The sequence below is a fragment of the Pristiophorus japonicus genome, chromosome 15 (genome assembly GCF_044704955.1).
Source record: "Pristiophorus japonicus isolate sPriJap1 chromosome 15, sPriJap1.hap1, whole genome shotgun sequence".
NCBI lineage: Eukaryota > Metazoa > Chordata > Chondrichthyes > Pristiophoridae > Pristiophorus > Pristiophorus japonicus.
The window spans coordinates 149,248,551-149,262,368 of NC_091991.1; the positions used below are offsets into that span (position 1 = coordinate 149,248,551).

The 13,818-nt window shown below is 43.2% G+C and overlaps 1 long non-coding RNA gene across 2 annotated transcripts in view; it reads left to right on the forward strand.

The window, feature by feature from the left end:
- LOC139281128 (uncharacterized) overlaps positions 1 to 13,818 on the forward strand; it is a 44,658-nt gene that overhangs the window by 26,641 nt on the left and 4,199 nt on the right. The window contains exon 3 of one of the 2 annotated variants that reach the window (XR_011596829.1): positions 2,144 to 6,169. The exons of the other annotated variant lie outside the window; for it this stretch is intronic. This is a non-coding gene — a long non-coding RNA (uncharacterized lncRNA). Of the gene's footprint in view, positions 1 to 2,143; positions 6,170 to 13,818 lie in introns of those variants that run through there. 2 annotated transcript variants of the gene reach the window in all.

Below are 13,818 nucleotides of genomic sequence, written 5' to 3' on the forward strand. Positions count from 1 at the left end.
TATCGAGGAAGCTGTGAGGATGTCGTTGAAACATTTCCTCTGCCCACCTGGGGCTTGCTTGCTGTGTAGGAGTTCAGAGTAGAGCACTTGCTTTGGGAGTCGTGTCAGGCATGTAAACAATGTGGCCCACCCAACTGAGCTGGTCGAGTGTGGTCAGTGCTTCGATGCTGGGGATGTTGGCTTGATCGAGAACAGACGTTGGTGTGTCTGTTCTCCCAGGGGATTTGCAAGAACTTGCAGAGGCATCGTTGGTGGTATTTCTCCAGCATTTTGAGGTGTCTACTGTATATGGTCCACGTCTCTGAGCCATACAGGAGGGCGGGTATCACTACAGCCTGTAGACCATGAGCTTGGTGCCAGATTTGCGGACCAGATCTTCGAACACTCTGTTCCTCAGGCGGCCGAAGGCTGCGCTAGTGCACTGGAGGCAGTGTTGAACCTCGGCGTTGATGTCTGCCCTTGCTGATAATAGGCTCCCAAGGTATGGAAAGTGGTTCACATTTTCCAGCACCATGCCGTGCTTCTGCTGCCGTCGCCGCTTTGGGGCTATGTTGATGTTGATGATGGAACGGATTAGTCAGTGGTCTGTCCAGCAATCGTCAGCTCCTGTTATGGCGCGGGTGATGCGCACATCCTTGCGATCCCTGGCTCGAACGATGACATAGTTGAGCAGGTACCAGTGCTTGGAGTGAGGGTGTTGCCACGATGCCTTGTACTTGTCCCTCTGGCGGAACAAGGTGTTAGTGATGACAAGTTCGTGTTCTAGGCATTTAGCCAGGAGCAGGGTACCGCTGGAGTTAGTTTTTCCTACCCACTCTCTGCCGATCACACCCATCCTCCCCCCCCCCCCCCCCCCCCGAGGTCTGTGTCCTTGGCATTGAAGGAGGATCAGTTTGTTGTCCATAGGGACGTGGGACAGGGATTGTTCGAGGCTGGAGTAAAATCCCTCTTTGGCCTCATCTGTTGTGTCGCGCAACGGGCGTACACGCCGATGACTGTGGCGCGCTGGTTCTGGGATAGGGTGTGTCATTCTCCCACGTAAGTGGTATTATTGCATCCACACACCAGCACCTGGCAATACATTTCAATCCATCCCATTGGGGAAGCAAATCTGTTTCAAAATTGACCTTGAAAAGTTTTCAGGAGTTAGTTTTAGCTACAGTATTTCCAGCAATTCTGCACTATAGAAACAACTGCTTGCTGATCAACATCAAACTCGCAACACTAGTTTCATTTATATTATTTTTTTCTGCCTGCCATCCACTTCGTCACTTCTCCCCTGTTGACATATGCTGGGGTGCATTGCCACGAGCACCAGCAGCCCTCTGGCACCTTGCTCCAAAGGCCACAAAGTCTTCACCTGCGAGCTTCCACAAGTTATTCTCCCATGAAAGACCCTCTAGACAAGCTCAATCGTGTCCTGCAACGCGCATTTTCCAGCAGAAGCTCTAGTTGATGTTACTCCTCTCTCCAGCATCGGGATACCTCGGGTGAAGTTCAACTTTGGTGGGCAAATTGGTCATCTTTTCTGCGCCCGCCTGATTTTCCTTTCCATTGATTTCAGGTACCGTCCACTAGCCCTCGATTTGTGTCCTCCGCCAAAGTTGAATTTTTACCTCCACTGAGTCTAATTATAGCATCCAACTGCTGCCCCAGGTGTGGATAGCTATCTCAGGACATATTGTGGATCAGACCTCGGACCTTCTGGCTTGTGTGGCTCAGAAACACATTGGAATGATTTACCAAATCAACTATCAGGGAGCTTTGATTTTTTTAATTTAAAAAAGTTAATTCACCTTGTGCCATCTTTCAAATGAGACATTAATCCGAGGCCCCGTCTGCCCTCTCGGGTGGATGGTAAAGATCCCAGGGAACTCTTCTAAGAAGAGGAAAGGAGCCTGCCCTAGTGTCCTGGCCAGCATTTATTCCTCAACCAACACCTAAAAAACAGATGATCTGTCTTTTATTTCATTGTTGTTTGTGGGAGCTTCCTGCATGCAATTTAGTTGCTGTGTGCTACATTACAACAGACTACCCTTCAAAAGTATTTAATTGGCTGTAAAGCATTTTGGGACATCCTCGGGTCATGAAAGGAGCTATATAAATGCAAGTCTTTAACTTTTTGCTTTCATACTTCCTCCAGCCCGATGAGTTGCATAACCTGGATTGTAAAGTTCTGCCTGACCGCTCTTAACAATGCTCTGTGGCTCGTGAGCAGAAACTGCAATTAGGGGCAGGATAAGATGGATCTTTTCGATGAACTTCTTCTGGACATACAACAAACTCGGCCAATTGAAGCTGGTGAATTCAAGTGAAAAGCTGCATTTATAGAAACCAGAACTATCAGATGTAGTTCAAACCCAACGATTCCTCTCTCGACAGACACTAATCGAAAACAGGGCCTCGAAAAGAGTGGTCACATTCAGCCTGTATTTCCATTAAGATTTGTTCAAAGTACCAAAAATGTAGGTTATCCAAGCACCATTAAATTCACTTACACGCAACGTGTATGTACATCAGTCCCAGCTGTGTACCAGTTTTCCCCAGAGGGATATGATCAGCTTGTTTGTATGCAAGTACCTTGTGTAATTTGGTATTGGATACAGGCAGGTTTGATTAGACTTTTGAAAGTCTAAGGACTTCTCGGTAGTATTCCACTTTAGTTTTGCATTACCCGTTGAGCTGATGTGTGCAACTGAATGATGTGTCAATCACATTTGACCGCTCAAATTTAAAGTGAATTATCCCACTATTATAAACCTGATAGTTCTAATCAACAAAAAAATGAAGGCTTGTTCTCCTTGGTTACTTCAAAGTATCTTTATCTTTATGTATGTTGCAGCCTTGATTCTAATCTTCAATGTACTACAGATCAGTAACTTCTCTTGCAATATAACTTTGACTCTGAGAAGTTACAGATGTCTCATAGCAGAACCAACAAACTCTGATTGTGTGACTGTTTCCCATTTAGTTCCTAACTGGTAAAGTTTGATATTCTGCACTCATAGTTACCATATATAAAAAGGAAATATCAGTTGGTTAATGTTACATTGCAGTGAAATGAATAATGAATTATTTTTATTGAGAAGCCTTGTTGACAGACCATGGCCGAACATGAGGTACATGACCAAGGTTGATCAAAGGAGGAGAGAATTACATGGTATATATGGCACAGAAACAGGCTATTTGGCCCAACCAGTCCATGCTGCGGTTTATGTTCCACGCGAGCCTCCCGTTCTTCCTCATCTAACTATCAGACTAACCCTCTATTCCTTTCTCTCTAATATGTTTGTCTAGCTTCCCCTTAAATGCATCGATATTATTTGCCTCAACCAGTCCCTTAGGGTAGCAAGTTCGACATTCTCACCACTCTCTGGGTAAAGAAGTTTCTTCTGAATTCCCTATTTGATTTCTTGGTGACTATCTTGTATTGATGGCTGCTAGCTTTGTTTTTCCCCACAAGTGGAAACACTCTCTCTGTCTACTGTATCAAAACCTTTCATAATTTTAAAAATCTCAATTAGATCACCCCCTCAGCCTTCTCTTTCAAGAGATAATAAATCAAAAACTAATGATCAGAGGACACCAAGTTTACTTTTAAAAGCCTGCAGTTTGTAGGAGGGAGGAGGTATGGAATTCCACAGAATGAATAAAGCAAGTGACAGTGTGATGTGTCGAGATTACAACACACGGGGGTAGACTTTGACTTTGTGCGAGTGTAAAACGGGCGACAGTGCGTCGGCAGCCTCTTTTATATCTTGCCCCATTTTTGAATGGAAATAAAAATCAGGAGGTGTAAAGGGGCTGCCAATTCACCATCACCCATTTTACACTATCGCCCAGTCAAAATTCTTGCCAGTGGTTCTGAAATTGCACAGGGGATTCTACTGTATCTCTGCAGATCCTCCTCAGGGAAATAACGTCAACTGCTGAAAATGGACTTTTCCTTGGAAGTGGTGGAGGGGATGGTCAATAAATAGTTGTGCACAAAGGAAGTGTGGAGTTTAGTCAAGGGGCAGAGGGCCGCATCTGATTTAAGTCTTGGTTCTAACAAGCCACAAGTCTAGGGTGCAACAAGTATTCCATGAACAACATCAGAGAGCAACAGACCATAATTTAAAACACCCTTACAGGAAACAAGGAGCATTATTGTTCTGCTGAAGCCATGCTCACTGATGACTGTTTGCAATGCAATCTTAAAAAGTTTCCTCTTACAAAAGCTTGTGCTTCTAAAAAAAAATAGAAATTGAAACATTTGGCAAGAACGTGTCAACCACAGCAATAATTTTTTGGACGAGATTTCTGCCACACTTTGCAACTTCTCATGTCTAATGATTGCCTGCGTTACCAATTCACATGCACACACTTGAGCACTGTAGTGGAGAGCAGCAGAGGTTTTCAAACTTCTGCCAAGAAAATAAAACTGGAGAAGCTTTTGACTGCTCCTCTGATGTGTAATGAGAGAGACTATTAGCCACTGACTCACTCTGTAGGTCTCTCTGCCAACATGCCCATGTTCCTTTTCGAGTAGGTGAATTCAGGTCACAGCAAAGTAAACACAATAGTTGCAGAATCACCCGAGAAGCAGTGGAATGCATTTGCTTTCAGACTGTAAGAATGCCTGACTTATGGCTTGAGTCACTGTTCTGATCCTTGGAAGAATATTGCACGACTGCTTTTTGAATTTTAAAGTCTTAAAGAATGATCCATCTTGGAACAAACAACTTTCAAAGCGTTAAATGAATGAATATTAACGTGATATGCTTATAATTTGGAGCAGCAGGGGAATAATAGATTTATATTGTCCCAGATTTTTGCAGCCATTTTTTAGACTTGCGTTGGCCAGTCTCAGATTTTTACATTTTGTGTGGCAAGTTGGTGAAAGTGAGAGCTGATAATGGCGCAGTGAGGGAAACAGGGCAAGCAATTGGGTATCTCCTTAACCAATCAGAGAGAAGGATTGTGAAATTAACAGCACACTGCGAAGGAGGGTGAATTCAATGTCAAATCAGGTACAGAAAGAGAGAGAGAGAGAGAGAGAGGGAAACATATAAAGGCAGGAGTAGGCCATTCGGCCCTTCGAGCCTGCACCACCATTCAATAAGATCATGGCTGATCATTCACCTCAGTACCCCTTTCCTGCTTTCTCTCCATACCCCTTGATCCCTTTAGCTGTAAGGGCCATATCTAACTCCCTCTTGAATATATCCAATGAACTGGCATCAACAACTCTCTGCAGTAGGGAATTCCACAGGTTAACAACTCTCTGAGTGAAGAAGTTTCTCCTCATCTCAGTCCTAAATGCTTACCCCTTATCCTTAGACTATGTCCCCTGGTTCTGGACTTCCCCAACATCGGGAACATTCTTCCTGCATCTAACCTGTCCAGTCCCGTCAGAATTTTATATGTTTCTATGAGATCCCCTCTCATCCTTCTAAACTCCAGTGAATACAGGCCCAGTCGATCCAGTCTCTCCTCATATGTCAGTCTTGCCATCCCAGGAATCAGTCTGAGAACTAGGAACAGAAGTAGGCCATTTGGCCCCTCAACGTGATCATGGCTGATCTTCCACCTCAACTCCACTTGCCTGCACTGTCCCCATATCCCTTGATTCCCTTAATATCCAAAAATCTGTTGATCTCTGTCTTGAATATACTCAATGACTGAGCTAGAGAATTCCTGAGGTAGAGAATTCCAAAGATTCACAACCCTCCGAGTGAAATTTCTCCTCATCTCAGTCCTAAATGGCCGACCCCTTATTCTGAGACTGTTGCCCCTGGTTCTCGACTCCACAGCCAGGGGAAACATCCTCCCTGCATCCGAGAGGGAAAGAAAGATTGGATTAAGGGAGAGAGAAAAAAAGACAAAGAAAAAGTAATTTTTCTTTTGAAATTTGACAATTTAAAAAATCTCCAACAATGATTACAACCTGAAGGAAGGAGACTCCATACTTGTAATAGTTAATCAATGCCAGAGAGGTAGACTTGCAGTAATCAACACTTAGCACATTGTCAAAAGGATACTTAGACTAGAATGCACAAGACTGAACCTCTCTGTTATTTTGACAGCAAATTCTGGGCCAAATGTAACATTGAACAAAACGAAACAACAGAAAAGCAGTATAATGAATATCAGGTCATGACTTTGAATAAATACTTTTGAAACTGTATGTGTGTAGTAGCAACCAGGGTTGAACAGTGGAGATGTGCAAGATGGATAAATATTAATGAGTTTTGCTTGGCTCAGAATGGGTATTTTATAAGTAAATTTCTCTCAGGGCATTAAATGTGTCGGGTAGCATCCATGATGGGGACAATTGTAATTGGTTTGCAGGATCGGGCCCCGATGGGCAGAATGGCCTTTCTTTTTCAATGCTTTTTAACTTTTTTCTTCATGTATTTGCTCAGTTTTCCTGGTGACTGCATATAGAAGGAATTAAAAAGTATGCTAACCATATAAATATGTTTATGATATGAGAACTCTGCACTGGACCAGTGTTACAGTGACTCCCACTTAAGAACGACAGAAGGTTATTTTTATAGCACTTTTCATGACTCTAGGACATCCCAACGCGCTTTACAGCCAATGAAGTACTTTTTGAAGTGCTTGGAAATACAGCAGCCAATTTGCACACAGCAACTCTCACAAACAGCAATAAGGTAAATGACCAGATCATCTGTTTCAGTGATGTTGGTTAAAAAACAAATATTGGTCAGGACACCAGGAAGAAATCCCCTGCTCTTCAAAATAGTGCTATGGGATCTTTTACATCCACCTGAGAGGGCAGAGAGGGCCTTGGTTTAACATCTGATCTGAAGTCAGCTGAGATTATGTGCTCAAATCTCTGGAGGGGGACTTAAATCCACAACCTTCTGACTAGAAGCGAGAAGCTATCACTGAACCACAGTTGGCACCGTTAATTACATCCTATTAACCAGGTAAATAAATTGAATAAAACAAAATAGCAGAAAACTGAACTGTACATCGAAGTCCACACACACATTCTTCTAGGATCACAGTAAGCTACTATCACAGGGGACAGAATTCCTGCTTAATTATCAGGGACGATCAGAAATATCCAACTACAAGGCGATAAAATGTAAAATATAAACAGAAAATGCTGAAAATACTCATCGGATGAGGCAGCATCTGTGGAGAGAGAGAAATAGAGTTAATGTTTCAGGCTGGTGACCTTTCACCAGAACTGGAAAACATTACAGATGTAACATGTTTTAAGCAAGTGCAGAGGCAGGGAAAGGGGAGGAAAGAATGAAAGGGAAAGTCTGTGACAGGGTGGAAGGCACAAGTGAATAAATGGACCAGCAGAATCATTACCAGAACTGCGACCCGAAAAAAATGGGAGCAGTGTTTATAATCTGAAATTGTTAAACTCGATAAAATGTTCACTGGCTGGAAATATCAATGGAAAAGGGAAATAAATGTATACTTGAATGGAAATGAAGTATTCTAGGTATTCACAAGCAAAGTTAGAGCACATTATAAAACCACATACTAAGAGCAGATGTCACAGGAGCACAGTGCATTGCACAGGTTGTATGGCAGAAATGAGACCGGCTTTGTGGATTTCTCTAGCATTATGTGGGTCTCCACTGTAACCCAATAGGCTGCTATATTGGACAATATTGTTTCCTGAGGCCCCATCCAGCAAAGAACTATGCATTATTACTGCCATTCTAAACAGTGTTAATCCATCACATCACAGATACCTTGAAATAGAAAGCAACAAAATGGCTTCTGCAAGTTTAAGGCTACAATAGCCTTAGATTTCATACTCGCAGATATTTGGGCACTTATTGGAAGGTTACAATGAAATCACGAGTATCATTATTTGCTGTTTCCACAAGCCGAGGTCAGAAGCGCCTATCTTGACTTACCAACAATGAAGTTACAATTAACAACTGCAGGGAGAAAAATGTATTGAAAAACACATTCTCCCAGAGATCAACTCATTCTGATTTTATTCCACTTTGGTGCAGAATTCCAGCGCAGGGCCAAGAAATTACAACAACTTGTATTTATATAGTGCCTTTAATGTAGTGAAACAACTCGAGGCACTTCACAGGAGTATTAAGAGATAAAAACATTTTACACTGAGCCGCATAAGTAGAAATTAGCGCAGGTGACCAACAGCTTGATCAAAGAGGTAGGTTTTAAGGAATGTCTTAAAGGAGGAATTAGAAGTAGAGGCGCGGCAAGGTTTAGGCAGGGAGTTCCAGAGCTTGCAGCCTAGGCAACAGAAGGCACAGCCATCAATGGTTGAACGATTATAATCAGGGATGCTCAAGAGGACAGAATTAGAGGAGCACAGACATCTTGGGTGGTTGTGGGGCTGGAGGAAATTACAAAGATAGGGAGGGTGAGGCCATGGAGGGATTTGAAAATAAGGATGAGAATTTTGAAATTGAGGCGTTGCTTAACCGGGAGCCATTGTAGGTCAGCGAGCACAGGGGTGATGGGTGAATAGGACTTGGTGTGAGTTAGGACACCACTACACAGCCTAGTAGTTCAATTTCATTTCATTTTTTTTTTTTTAAAGTATCAAGTTAAATATACTCGATGTTGTGCCAACCTTTAATTAATCCACACTAGCAACCAACAAAGCTAATTTCTTGGATTGAAATCAAAAGATCCCAGCAAATTCATGGAATTTTGATGCTACGAGCTAATTGGCATAATCAAAGTGGCGAAATACACATCTGGGGATAATGCATCTGTACTGGGGCCTTTACTGCTTTCATTTCCATAGAAATGATTTCACCATCTTCATCTGAAAGCACTTTTGTAGCAGTGACTGTACAGATGGAGGTTCATTTATATTTCTTCAGTCTCATGGTTCACATATCAATAATCCCAGTTGACAAAACTGTCAAGTATGTGCCAGCCAGCCACCATGACTAGTGGCTTCTGTGTTTTATACCAGAATATCACCTGCCAACTGGATCACTTTGAAATGCAGTGACTTTCATGGCTTGTATTGTAAAATATGTGACTTACGGGTGTGCAGACACACAGAGCTCCCCCGGTGATCGATTCCTTGCAGCTTTTGTACAAGTGTTTTAACTATAACTTTTATTTTTGAAACTGTAGCATGCGACATACGACAAATATTCCACAACAAGAGGAATTCTGGATTGAGATCGATGTTGAAGTGAGATTACATAACAATAATGGATACGTTGGCATTGTGATAAACACAGAGCACAACTCAAGTTCTTTACAATCATTATCCAAACTCTGGGCTGAGATTACAAGCTGGAAATGCCTCCCATGTATCAATTTGTTAAAATAATTGTATCGGATTTTTTGTGGCGCTGCTCACACTAAGTCAGACGATATGTTTTATAAGAACAAGAGTGTTAGATTATGTATTATTCGATTGCGAAAGTAAATCTGTGCCTCCTGAAGGCTGCAAGGTATAATTGTGGTTAAGTAAACACTGGGTGAGGTCAGAGTTTAATAATCCCTCAGGCTGCAGTTCAGAACCCTGGCTTCCTTTCCCTTATCCAATAATACTTGATTGGTGGGGTCAGTTGGTGATTACAGACATTCTGGTTCCCGTGTCAGTTCAGGTATTTTCAATTCCTGGGCAATTATACACACATTCCAAGTTTCATTTTTAATTTAAGAAAAACTATGGGCTCAATTTTCCCCAGTGATTTGCGCCGTTTTTTTGGCCTAAGTTAAAAAATACAAGTTTTCCCTCAGTTAGTTACGATTTTTAAAGTTTTTTTTTGAGTCATGGGGGCATAACCTGCCACCCGCGCCAACTCTGGCCATTTAGGCAAGTTTGGCCAGCTCAGATTTACTCCAATTCTTCTTAGGCTGGTGTACGTGGCCGTTGTACAAAATCCTTCCGGTGAGTTAAGAAAATCGGCGCAGATAAGTAAATCAGCGCAGCAGATGCCCAGACAGCAACAACAGGAGAGGCAAGAGAGAGGGGGAAGCCTTTCGGGCATAGTTACCAGCGGGGACCGGGACAGAGGAGGCCATTCGGCCCGAGATAGGTATGGGGACCGTGAGGCCATTCAGCCAGGGATAGGTGCGGGGACCAGGATGGTGGGGGTACTTTAATAATTTAATGGAGGTAAGTTGCTGCAATGTTTAATGTGCTTGTGCAGGTTGCTGTAACCTGGCTGTATGTTTCACTTTCCAGCCTCAGCCCGCATTGTGTCCCTGGTTACCGTGGCAACCTGATCTTTTTGAAGTAGATCTTGGACTCCACCTCCAAAACTAGACGACAGGCTAGGCGGCGCCAAAATGAAAAATTCAAACGGGGAAACTTGGATGATTTTTTTTATGCTGTACTTGGGCCCCCAAAAAAAACAGGCATAACTCTTCAAGTATATAAAAAAACAGCTCTGGGGAAAATTGAGCCCAATGTGTAGCACACGCAAGAATCGTGCACTGGACATACTGGCTGGGGTTATCCAAATTTGGCCAGCGTCTGCCCACTAAAGTGAATAGATGAAGAATCAAGGATTGACTCAGGCAGATGCAGAAAATGCCGGCCACAGTTTTCATAACAAAATAGATTTGTGTTTGTACTTTTTTACCAACATTAGATGTTGTGATGGATATCGATGATCAAAACACTATATAATCAATGATTGGTCAATGGTCAATGTAGATATTGTCAATCATGATTTATCAGAAGATAACCTGTAGCTGATTACCAAAAAAAAAATGTATATTTTAGTTATGCACATGTGTTACAATTTTTTTCCCAATCGTTTCGGATTCAATATTATCATTTTCAGACATTTACACTTTATTTTATACTGATGTTATATGAAAAATCTATTTGGTCACCGAGGGGGTTAAACCTTTAAGCCTGGAATTTTATTTGAAAGCGTGAAAAAGAAACACTAATCCCTTTTTTTGACCAACTATGAACATGGTATGGATTTCATTCTGGAATAATGCTGTGAGTGCATATCCCACCAAAGCAACATCAATTGATTGGATAAAATTTACATGAAAACTCACCTCTGGTTCTGGGCCTCCCACCATTTTCAATGGCAAATCCTACTAGAGTAACAACAGCAGATATAACTCAGTGGCTACCAGCCTTTAGACTTCCCAAGTGCTGCAGACCCTTCAACACACCCAGCCCCTGACCTCCACTTCCATTTGAGTCATAACATCCAAAACACCAGCACTTGCTAAAAGGCTTTTAGTTCCAACACTACTGCTACATTTTAAAGAACGACAGACTTGCATGTATATAGGAACTTACACAACCTCAGGGTGTCCCAAACTGTTTTACAGCCAATTAAATACTTCAGAAGTGTAGTCTTGTTGTAATGTAGGAGAAACAGCAGCCAAGTTGTGCACAGCAAGCTCCCACAAACAGCAATGTGATTATGACCAGATCATTTTTTTTTTTTTAAAGTGATGTTGTTTGAAGGATAAATATTGGCCTGAATACTGGGGAGAACTCCCCTGCTCTTCTTCATGGGATCTTTTACAGCCACCCGAGAGGACAGACAGGTCCTCGGTTTATTGTCCCATCAGAAAAACATCATGGTGTTACACGCACTTAATTAAAACTTATTAAATAACTGTCTCTTAAGGCGGAGGGTGAGGTTGAGTTTTCAACACTCAAATTCAGTGATCTGTGTTATGCAGTACATTCTTATCAGTGAATGGAACCAACCAGCTGTAAATGCAGTCTAAACCCAGGGCCAGTACTGATGTTATCACAGCACCACCCACAATAGAGAATGCAATTACCAACACCAGCTATGCAGTGTAAGCAACTTATTAGAGAACATGTCATTTTTAATTAGCCTACTTAAGTCTGTAATTCAGAAATAACCAAGATTTGAATCTTCTCCGGAAACCCATGAAATTCCGGTTCTGGCCCAGAGGCAAGTAAATAAATTGGGAGACCCAGACTGTTAGGGGAGGAAAAAGAAAGATGGTACTAAAAATACAGCAAGACACTTGAGTGAATTGTAGATAACGGACATAATTTACCTTCAGTTAAGATCTCTTACTATGGCCGAAAACTCAGGTCTAAGGTTGCCAACTCTGGTTGGACATTTACAAAAGCAAAATACTGTGGATGCTGGAATCTGAAACAAAAACTGAGAATGCTGGAAATCTCAGCGGGTCAGGCAGCATCTGTGGAGAAAAAAAAGTTAACGATTCGGGTCGATGACCCTTCGTCAGAACTGCCGAACGTTCGAAAAGAGCACATTCTTAAGCACTGAAAGGGGCAGGCGAAGATAGAACAAAAGGGAAGGTCTGTGATAGGGTGGAAGGCAGGAGAGATTAGAGACACAAATGGGATGATGGGCCAAATTGAAATGGTAATGGCAGAAGTTAGAAAAAGGTTAATCTGGATAGGGTGTGAATGGTGTAGTAATGACCAGCTGCCATTATAGACAAAGAGGAAAAAAAGAAAAAAAAGATAAGATGGTGGGGGGTGGGGGGGAAAAGGGAGCCGAAAGGTGGCCAGAGGTTACGCTCTGAAATTGTCAAACTCGATGCTGAGTCCAGAAGGCTGCAAAGTGCCTAAACGAAAGATGAGGCGCTGTTCCTCGAGTTTGCGTTGAGCTTCATTGGAACAGTGGAGGAGTCCGAGGACAGAGAAGTCAAGAGTGGGAGGGGAGTGGAGAATTAAAGTGACAGACGACTGGAAGCTCGGGGTCACACTTACGACTGAACAATGGTGGTCAGCAAAGCAGTCACCCAATCTTCGCTTGGTCTCCCCAATGTAGAGACCACCACATCATGAGCAGCAAATACAGTATACTAAATTGAAAGTACAAGTAAATCGCTGTTTCACCTGGAAGGAATATTTGGGGCCCTGGATGGTGGGGAGGGAGGAGGTAAAAAGGGCAGGTGTTGCATCTCCTGAACTTGCACGAGAAGGTGCCGTGGGATGGGGAGGGGGTGCTGTGGGTGACTGCAGAATGGACCAGGGTGTCGTGGAGGGAGCAGTCCTTTCGGAATGCTGGAAGGGAAGGGGAGGGGAAGATGTGATTCATGGTGGGATCACACCGGAGGTGGCAGAAATGGAGGATGATCCGTTGAACGTGGAGGCTGGTGGGGTAAAAGGTGAGGACAAGGACAACCCGGTCATAGTTCGGAGAGCGAGGGAAAGAGATAAGAGCAGAGGTACAGGAAATAGAATGAATACGGTCGAGGGCCATGTTAACCACACGGAGGGGAATCCTCGGTTGAGGAAAAAGGAAGACATGTCAGAAGTACTAGTGTCAAAGGTGGCGTTGTCGGAGCAGATGCGATGGAGACGGAGAAACTGGGAGAATGGAATGGAATCCTTACAGGATGTGGGGTGGGAGGAAGTGTAGTCCAGGTAGCTCTGGGAATCAGTGGGCATCCCCAGAAATGGAGACAGAGAAGTCGAGGAAGGGAAGGGAAGAGTTGGAGATGGACCATGTGAAGGTGAGGGAAGGGTGGAAATTGGATGCAAAGTAAATGAAGTTTTCAAGTTCAGGGCAAGAGCAGGAAACGGCACCAATACAGTCATCAATGTACTGGAAAAACCAGAAATGAGGGAGGGGACCAGAGTAGAACCGGAACAAAAACATTCCACGAAAAGGCAGGATTAGCTAGTATCCATGCGGGTTCCCACAGCAACACCTTTAATTTGGAGAAAGAGAGTGGAGTTAAAGGAGAAGTTGTTTAATGTGAGAACAAGTTCAGCCAGGTGGAGGAGGGCGGTGGTGGATGGGGATTGGTTGGGCCTCTGCTCGAGGAAGAAGCGGAGCGCCCTCAGGCCATCCTGGTGGGGGATGGAAATGTAGAGGGATTGGACATCCATGGTGA